Below are 10262 nucleotides of genomic sequence, written 5' to 3'. Positions count from 1 at the left end.
CTCCTTGCTCGCGCTCCTGCAGTCACACAGGCCTCCTTGCTGCTCCTTATGTTCCACTAAGCATGTGACAGCTTTGGGGACTTCGCGAAGGCTAGCCACTCTACCCGGAATGCTCATCCTCCAAATAAGACGAGGTTTGATCCCCCACCTCCTTTGGGGTCTTAGCTCATACATCACATTCTTGATTAGGATCTCCTAGATCCTTTTTCTCTTAATTTCAAATTCCCTCACCCTCACCCTTGGTGTTTCCTCTTCCTCCTTCCTTAAGTTTTCTCCACAGCATCACCATCTTGCATTCTCTATGTTTTACTTATCATTTATTTAGCCACTCCCTGCTCCACGTCCCCAAGGTTTTAAGCTTGATGCAGTTAGTTTTTTTTTGTTTTGTTCACTGCTATGCTCAATGAATATTAATGGCAGGGAGGGACGGGAAGGGGGGTAGGAAGAGAATGGGTTTCCAGAAGTAGCTAAGGGTCATAAGAGCCGAATTTGTCTTCTTGCCCAGTGAGTTCAGATACATGGAACTGGCTGTCAGGTCCTTGCCACAAAGACTGTCCTTTTTCCTACTCTCTGGGCAGAGACAGGGTATTTTATCAAGTCTGCCCAGCGCCAGGATGCTTATTATTAGACAGGAGGGCCTGCGACTGTTTTTTGAGGTGAATGGAGAGGTTGATTTTGACAGAAGAGTCAGTAAGAACTTCTGAAAGTTATATTATCCCAAAGCCAACTGTCTACAGATGGTTAGAAAGGGACATGACTTGGGGCCCTTAATTCTCTTTCTAATGAAAGGGTAATCAGGGGTCCACGGATCCCCAAGGGGTCTATGGAAAGATTTCAGGGGGCCCGTGAGCTTGAATTGAAACAAGTCACCCTAATGTCTTTATTTTCTCTGATCTCCGATGTTGAGTGTCATAAAACTATCTGCCACTACATTGTGAGAAGGTGTCCGTAGTTTTCGCCTGACTGGCAAAGAAGTCTGTGGAACAAAAAAGGTTAAGAACCCCTGCTGTAATGAGATGCAGTTATGAACCTGAAAATGCACTGCTAAATGAAAGTGTCAGAAGAGATTATGGATATGACAGAGTTTATAAGGGGTATTTGAGTTAGTCACAGGAAGGCAGACTTTAAAAAGTTATTATCGTGAGATCACCCAGAAAGCGGGACTGAAGAAAAGTACATTGAATAAACAAAGAAATTACACAATGAAATTCAATTATTTGCATAAATTGCTATATTAAAAGATAAACAGAGGTCCTTGTTTTAACCTGCGATTTCATGAGCTGAAGTACAGTTCATTAACAAAACAATTCCACTATATATATGTGTGTGTGTGTATATATATATATATATATATTTATTTTTTTAAACATGATTTCTTCCCTGGATTTCTTTTTTTTTTTTTTTTCTTTTAACATTTTTATTAGCCGGTTCCAATCAGAATGGTTTTTTTCCCTTCCCTCTCCCCCGCCCTGCTGTTTTTGCTGTCTGTGTCCATTCACTGTGTGATCCTCTGTGTCTATTCTATTTCTCTTTTTGTCTTCTCTTCTCATCTTTCTCCTCTAGGACTCACCAGAATTCGATCCTGGGGATCTTTGATGTGGAGAGAGGTTCCCTGTCAATTGCACCACCTCAGTTCCTGGTCTCTGCTGTGCTTCACCTTTGTTCTCTTTTGTTGCATCACCATCTTGCTGCGTGACTCACTTGCGCGGACAATGGCCCACCGCGTGGGCACCGGCTCACTGTGCAGGCACGTGGTTCACCACACGGGCACTCGGGCAGGCACTCGGCTCACCATGTGGGCACTGGCTTGCCGCACAGGCACACTTTCTCTTCTTCTTTTTCACCAGGAGGTCCTGGGGATCAAACCCAGGTCCTCCCACATGGTAGGCAGAAGCCCTATTAAGTGAGCCACATCTGCTTCCCTCATCATTTATTACTAACTGCTACAAAATAACATCATCGCTTTAGAAAGAGAACTAGCAGAGAAGATTACAGGTACCTCTCATAAGAACAGTAGGAACTACTGTGTTCTACTTTTACTTTTTCCCGTTTCTCTAAAACAGGGATATTTTCTCTTATTGGGAATTAGTAAGGTCAACATACAATGGATCATTCCATACATACTTGTGGTAGGCAGAATGCTGCTGCCCTCCCACCCCAAAAATATCGAGGTCCTAATCCCAGAACCTGTGAACACGTTGCTATGTGGCAAAGGAGAATTAAGGTTGCAGAAGAAATTAAGTTTGCTAATCAACTGACTTTGAAATGGGGAGATTATCCTGGATTATTCCAGGTGGGCCCAATGTAGCCATGAGAATCCTTAAACGTGGAAGGAGAAGGCAAATGTGAAAGAGATGGCAAATGAGGACTCGGCCTAACATTGCTGGCTTTGAAGAGGGAAGAGAGCCACAAGCCAAGGAATGTGGACAACCTCTAGAAAATGACAAGGGCAAGGAAATGGATTTTCTCTAGCACCTCCAGGAAGGGAAACAGCCCTGCTGACACCTTGATTTTAGCCCAATGAGATCCATTTCAACTTCCGAACCTCCAAAACTGTAAGACAACTTTGAGTTCTGTTACAATACTGTTGGTGGTAATTTGTTTTGGCAGCAACAGAAAGCTAATACGGTGTTGTTCTGCTGTCTGCATTTGTTATTTACTCTCACTCACAGAAGTCATTCTCCCACCCAGGACCTCCAGGCCTCTAGTTCTTCTCTCCACGATTGCTAGTTTCTTCTGAACCCTTCTATGCCAGTGGCTCCCAATGGAAGTGGTTTTGCCCCTAGGAGACATTTGGCAATGTCTGGAAACATTTTTGGATCTTGCATCCGGGAATGAGATGTTCAACTGGCACCTAGTGGGTAGAGGCCAGGAATACTGCTGAAACCCTATAATCCAGAGAACAGCCATCCCCAATCAACAAGCATTCAGCTCAAAATGTCAATAGCACTGCTGTTGAGAAACCCCACTCCAGGGCAAGTCAAAATTCCATAGGGCAGGCTGCTATTTGGAAACTCAATGCCTGTGACGATGAATTCCCCAGAAGATGTCTGTCTGGAGTAGAGATAGAAATTCTTTCTTCCTGCTGAAATGATCACTTTAAGCCTTCAAAAGATGGGATGAAGAGACTTCTTTGATTGCTGAAAGCTATCTCCTTTGTTGATGTTTTGTCCTGTCCTCTTTTTTTTTCTTTTCTTTTAGGAGGTACCAGGGATCGTACCCAGTACCCCATCCATGGGAAGCAGGTGCTTAATCACTGAGCTACATCCGCTCCTCAATGAGAGTTGGTATGGTTTTTTCCCCATTTGTTTGGTTGTTTTATCAAACCTGGGACCCTGTACATGGGAAACAGGCACTCAACCACCTGAGCTACATCTGCTCCCCCTTACCTCTTCTTTTTTTTTTTTTTTTTAATATTTTTTATTTCTTTCTCCTTGTCCCCCTTCAGTTGTCTGCTCTCTGTGTCCATTCGCTGTGTGTTCTTCTGTGTCTGCTTGTATTCTTGTCAGCGGCACAGGGAATCTGTGTCTCTCTCTTTTTTTTTTAAAGATTTATTTATTTCTCTCCCCTCCCCCCCACCCCGGTTGTCTGTTCTCTGTGTCTATTTGCTGCATCTTCTTTGTCCGCTTCTGTTGTTGTCAGCGGCATGGGAATCTGTGTTTCTTTTTGCTGCGTCATCTTGTTGTGTCAGCTCTCCATGTGTGCGGCACCATTCCTGGGCAGGCTGCACTTTCTTTCGCACTGGGTGGCTCTCCTTATGGGGCGCACTCCTTGCACGTGGGGCTCCCCCTGGCAGGGCACTCCTTGTGCACATCAGCACTGCACATGGGCCAGCTCCACATGGGTCAAGGAGGCCCGGGGTTTGAACCGTGGACCTCCCATGTGGTAGACGGATGCCCTAACCACTGGGCCAAGTCTGCCGCCCTGTGTCTCTTTTTGTTGCGTCATCTTGCTGCGTCAGCTCTGTGTGTGTGCGGCGCCACTCCTGGGCAGGCTGCACTTTTTTCGCGTGGGGCAGCTCTCCTTTCGGGGCTCACTCCTGGCGCATGGGGCTCCCTTACACGGGGGACACCCCTACGTGGCATGGCACTCCTTGTGTGCATCAGCACTGCATGTGGGCCAGCTCATCACATGGCTCAGGAGGCCCTGGGTTTGAACCCTGGACCTCCCATGTGTTAGACAGATGCTCTATCAGTTGAGCCAAATCCACTTCCCACCTCTTCTTTTGTTTTTTCCAGGACAGGTCATCAGTTTAATGAAGGAAAATATAGTAGTGTGCCACAGTCACAAATATGAGACCATAAATTCTAGAAATTCTAAAATAGAATATTTTTAGTTTTCTGTCACACAGTATCACACAGTACTTAACAATTTCTGTTAAGCAATACTTCAAAATGGTTTACATGGTATATAGCAGAAGCTTAATAAATATATCTACACGAATGAGATTCTTGGTCTCTTCTAATTTACATATATATGTTAACATCTAAAAGAAGAGATTTTAAAAATTCAGTTCATCAAAGAATGGCAAAATAATGAACTGAACTTCATATTAGTCCAAAAGAAATGGGGAGGGATATGTGCACATTTATCATTTGCTCTTTCTTTTCTTTCTTCCTTCCTTCCTTTCTTTTTCTTTCTTTCTCCCTCCCTCCCTCCTTTCCTTCCATATTTCTTCCTTTCTCCTATCATATATGTACAGTTTACCTTTACTAAGAAAAATTTAAATGTGTTCTCATCCTTAGACCCTCAAACTATGCCAATAAGTCAAACACCAAACTTAATTGTATCCTTATGTTTTATCTTGATATAAAGTAAGAAGGAAGCTTACATTTTAGGTAGCTGTGGGCAACGCTGTTATAATGTCATGTCCCTTGTGATACTGGTTCTTTGAATGATTATTCACTTATTTGAATGATGTCATTCTGTTGAAGTTCCTCTGGATATTTTGCTTTCATACTGTAAATTGTTGAAAATTTAAGTCCCAGTTTGACTTTTATTTATGCTGAGATCAGCCCTGTGGATTGCCTCATTATACGGCGCCTGCAGAGGTGGCACTTCTGGGCAGGCTGCCAGCACTCTTGGGTCAGCAGGAACTATTTCAGTGCAATTTATGAAGCAAAAGAAAGGGATCCAGTTGACCTACAAGAAGCAAGTCTGCAAGAATTAACGCTAACCACAATGGTGATTATTCACCACTTGCCTATCTTCCTGAGAAAATAAAACATTCTTCAGGGATTCCCCCCCTCCCTCTCCTTGTTTGAAAAGAAAAAAGCCTTCAGAGACTATCTGGCTTCTTACTTAACAGATTTTTTTTTTTTTAATCAATGAGATTGTCTAAGAGATCCATGTAATAAATGCTTCCCAAATCTGAAAGAATGACAAGGTAAACCAGTGGTGATTGCTCAGCAGGATCCACTCTCATCTGATTCACCCACTTGTTCCTTTTGCACCTTGAAGGTGATCTTAAAGATTTCCCTGGTCTTCAGGTTGTTTCTCCCATATTATGCAAACCAAAGACAATCTGTATGAAGTCAGCATTTCATGAGGGGTGAAATTCCGCTTCTTTACTGCTTAACAAACGTCTTCCATACGCTAGTCCATTAACTCAAACTAGCTGTAAACTTGGCTTTTTTTACTTTAGTGGCTTTTTGGGGTTTATTAGTTTTCCAATGCTGTTTGAACAAGTTACGACAAACTTAGTGGCAAAATACAACACAAATTTATTATTTTACAGTTTTGGAGGTCGCTCATTTGAAATGGCTCTATCTGGACTAAAAGCAAGGTGTCGAAGACTATTTTCTGCCTTTTCCACTTTCTGGAGCTGCTGGCATCCCATGGCTTGTGGCCCTCTCTCTTCAAAGTCAGCAATGGCTGGTTGTTTCTCATGCTACCTCACTCTGACGTTGACCTCCTGCCTCCATCCACATTTAAAGTATCCTGTGATTACATTGGGCCTTTATACAATCCAGGATAATCTCATCTTGAGGTCAAGTCATCAACAAACATGTTCATGGCAATCTTCAGTCTCCTTTGCCATGCACCAGAACATAATCACAGGTTCTGGGGATTAGGACGTGGCCATTATTCTGTCTACAACAGTGTTTTTGACTGTCAGGCAGTGATGAAATAATCAATGTAAGTTTCAACCACATTGAGCTCACTGCTTAGGAAACCTGCTCCTTTATTTCACATTTCAACACCCTTGTAGAGACTTTTATCTTCCACTCCATTCTCCCACTTGGCTGGCTCTCAACTGCCTGCCCACGTGCTTTTCTATGCATAACTCTGTCAAGGCACCTCTTTTCTTATGGCATTTATGACTTGTCCCATTTGTTACATTCCTCATCATCTCTGATGATGCCTTGATTTGGACATTTTCACAGCCTTAGAACTGTAAACTTTTAACCTAATAAATGCCCATTATAAAAGCCAACCCATTTCTGGTATACTGCTCCCTTTATTTAGCAGCCTTTAGCAAACTAAAACACTTGGCCAAGAGGTAAACACTTCTTGAGGAGCCGTAAAACTGACTCTCACAGTAGCTGTACCATTTTGCATTTCCACCAGCAAGGAATGAGGATTCCAATTTCTCCATATCCTTGCCAATGTTTTTAATTTTCCCTTTTTAAAATAAAAGATCCTAGTGGGTATGAAGTGGCATCTCATTGTGGTTTCGATTTGCATTTCCCTATAATGGTTAATGATGTTGAGCATCTTTTCATATACTTACTGACAATTTGTATATCTTCTTTAGAGAAATGTTGATTGAAGTCCTTTGTCTGTTTTTAAACCAGGTTGTATGTCTTTTTGGTGTTGAGTTGTAGTTCTTTTATATTTTGAATAGTAAACTTTTATCAGATATATGATTTGCAGCTACTTTCTTCCATTCTGTAGGTTGTCTTTTCATTTTCTTGATCATTCCTTTGATGCACCAGTTTTAAATTTTGATGAGACCCAATTTATATAGTGTCTTGTTGTTGCTCATTCTTTTGGTGTTGACAATCCAACATATTTGCCATATTCTAGTTTTAGAAGCAAGTCACTAGGTCCGGGTTACTCACAAGGGTTGATTACCAGGAGGTGAGGATTGTTGGGGCCAACTGAGAAGGCTGCCTACAAGAGAACACTCTTGATATAAAGTCTGTCTCATTAAATTGTATATATGGTAATAAAATTAAAAAAATTTTTTTAAATCCATGGAATTGTACTACACAAACAGTGATCTATTATACTGCAGTAGTAACTGGAATATTCCCTGAAATGGTAGTGAATGAGTTAAAGCAGGTGTCTCAGTGAGGTTTCCTTAGTTACTAACAAGAGAAACTGACTCTAACTGAAACAAATTTGAGATAAATGTTCAAACTAGGAAAATTAGACATATCAGATTAAAAGAAAATAGAAGGAAGGAAGATCAACTTAATAGCAGAAATTAGAGAAGTTGAAAACATAGTGAAGCAATAAAGCCAAAAATTGGGTCTTTGAAAAAGCTAACAGAATAGATAGGTCTCTAGTAGGACTGATTAAGAAAAAAAGAGAAAAGGCACAGATAAACAAAATTAAGAATGAGAAAGCATTAAACTGGAAGAGATTAAAGATATATTACGAACTTTATTCCAAAAAATTAAAAAACTTACACAATATAGGCAAATTCCTACAATAATAACTTATATTGATTCAGAAAGAGTAAGAAAGGCTGTAACTCTGTGATGACCAGTATGTTAGTGCTAATCACATGTGGCTATTTGATCACTTGAAACATGGCTAGTGAGACCGAGGGACAAAATTCTATATTTTATTTTATTTTAACTAATTTAAAGTAAAAAACTGGAGCAGTGTAAGGTATCTTTCTGTCAAATATGGCTTGATTGTTTTGACAGGACTGTATTTCACTTTGTTATATCCTGTATTATATAAATCTTTTAAAAAAACCCAACTCTGTGATGGTGTCACTGCTCTGGCTGCTATTGGAATATATTCTTGTTTTCAATATGAAAAAGTTTTAATTTCTAATAGGTAAGTATTGCTAGATATAAACCACCAAGAAGTCTAATTTTGGGACTTCACCAATTCTTAAGAGTATAAAGGGGTTCTGGGATGGAAATGTTTGAGTACTGCTGATCTAGGACACAGGAAAGGCAAAGTTTAAGTGGAATGTTTTTGGGGTATTGGGAACCAGCAAAATCCATTAAACATTTTAGAAATGAGGAATGAGCTTAACATTTTTTAATTGGCCTTATCTTTAAGGAAACTACACTCTTTTTTCCCTGATCTCTCTCCTGCTTCCAGGTGCCCACACTGCAGCGCTCCATTTGGCCTATTTTACTTGAGATTGGGATTATAGAATTCTAATCTTAGGCTCTTCCCTCCTTATCCACATCAGATTGGCCTGTCCTTTGGTCAGTTTCTTAGAGCATGTTGATACTTGAACATAAGGGTTAGTGAGGTAGCTTCCCCAGGGTATAATTTCCATTTTTAAAACAGCAAACTTTTGAAGACACAGTGACTTGAATGAAGTTACTACTGTGGGCAGAGGAATGAGGAGCACGGAGCGAGTGGATATGAATGGCCTGAGGACCAGACACCACAGGGTTAATAAACGAAACTCCTTGGAGTGGCAGCAGAAAGCAATGTCAACTGCAGCCTCAGCACCTGGGATTGTCCTCTGGCACAGAGAGATCAACAAGTGAGTTTCAGTGGCCAGTCTTGTGGCTCGTAATTAACCTGGATTATGGCTCTCTGTTGGAAAGCCACAAACCTTCAGAGGAAAGGGGCAGTCTTTTTAAAAACCTGAGGCTTATAGACAGATTTTACTTCAGAGGCATTCTTGTGCAAGGGAGAGGCTTATTTACCTTGCAGTGGCTTTTCACTTCCATTCTTCCTGGTGGTAGCCTCTTTGATGATTTCTTTTCTGCTTTCAAGACTTCACTTGCACCACATTTTACCTGTGAAGAGTGGATGGTGGCTGATGTATGAAATGAAAAAGCAAGCTACAAAGCGTGACCTGGAATTCCGGCGTCAGCAGCACACGGGCTGATAAATGCCTGAGGCCGGAAAGAAAAGATCCCCGTGCTTAGAGCACTATGGTGAGAAGGGTTAGGAGCAGGAGGGCTGCTGGAGACAGAAGTACCACCCACCACAGGGCTTTGCAGATCAGGGGAAGGCATGGGTTGTTTTGTTTTTTGTTTTCAAAGCGCAATAGGACGATACTGGAGGGTTTTGAGCAGAGAATCAGATTCCATTTACATTTTAAAAATAGCACTCTGCCCCGAAAAAGCCACTGTAGGTGGACACAAGAAGCAGCCACCCAGTTAGGGAGCCGCTGCAGCAGCTCAGGCTAGAGATGAGGGTCTAGAGAAACAGCAATGCTGAGAGTGGGAAGCAGAGGAATTGGGGACGTTTTGGAGAGCTCAGATTTGTTAATGGGCTAAACAGAGTACACGACGCGTGCGGGAGACCTCATTTATTGGCTTCAGGAGCTAGCAGATTTAATGAAACAGTAAAGCCCGAGATAGGTAAGGAACTTGTTTGTGCGGGGATGGGAAAGAAGAGCGAGTGTTGCACGCATAAAAATATCTTACAGGTTACACTTCCCCCAGCATTTCAAACTGAACATTTTCAAAGAGCAAACTAAGAATTTTACAATAAATACCATATACCCACCACCCAAATTCTACAATTAACATCTTACCATGCTTCTATCCATTCCTTTTTCCACTCACCTTACTTTTGTAAAACATTTCAAAGTAATTGGCAGACATTAATGCACTTTCCTCTAAATACCTCTGGACCCATGCCATTGGTTTCCAGTTTTTCCCCTTTGATGTGAAATGTTCATAAAGGTGAAATGCACACGTCTCACTGGTACATTCGCTGGGTTTTGATACATACCTACACCCGTCCACACCTAAAATCTGAGATGCCCGCGGGTCTGCCAAGGGCACCTCCTCAAATAGCCTGCAGTATGCCTGCCTCTGGAGTCCCAAGGAGCCGTCTCAAGCAGGAAACGTAAATTTGGGTGTCATCAGAACAGAGCTCTCAACTATGGGATCGGATGAGATCATCTAGGGCAGGGGTTCTCAGTCTTTTTTGTTCCAGTGAGGCCTTTGCCAGCCAGGTGACAGCCACGGACCCCTTACTAAGTCCACGCAACACCGGGTATTATTTAATAAATATATCCTATCCGCACCAACACTTCCCCACAAGAAGAATGTTTCTGTGAATTTCAATGCTAGCTCACTGGACCCCTGGTGCAGACCCCC

This window comes from Dasypus novemcinctus, chromosome 31 (genome assembly GCF_030445035.2).
Source record: "Dasypus novemcinctus isolate mDasNov1 chromosome 31, mDasNov1.1.hap2, whole genome shotgun sequence".
Lineage (NCBI taxonomy): Eukaryota > Metazoa > Chordata > Mammalia > Cingulata > Dasypodidae > Dasypus > Dasypus novemcinctus.
Note: the sequence above shows the minus strand (reverse complement) of the source record.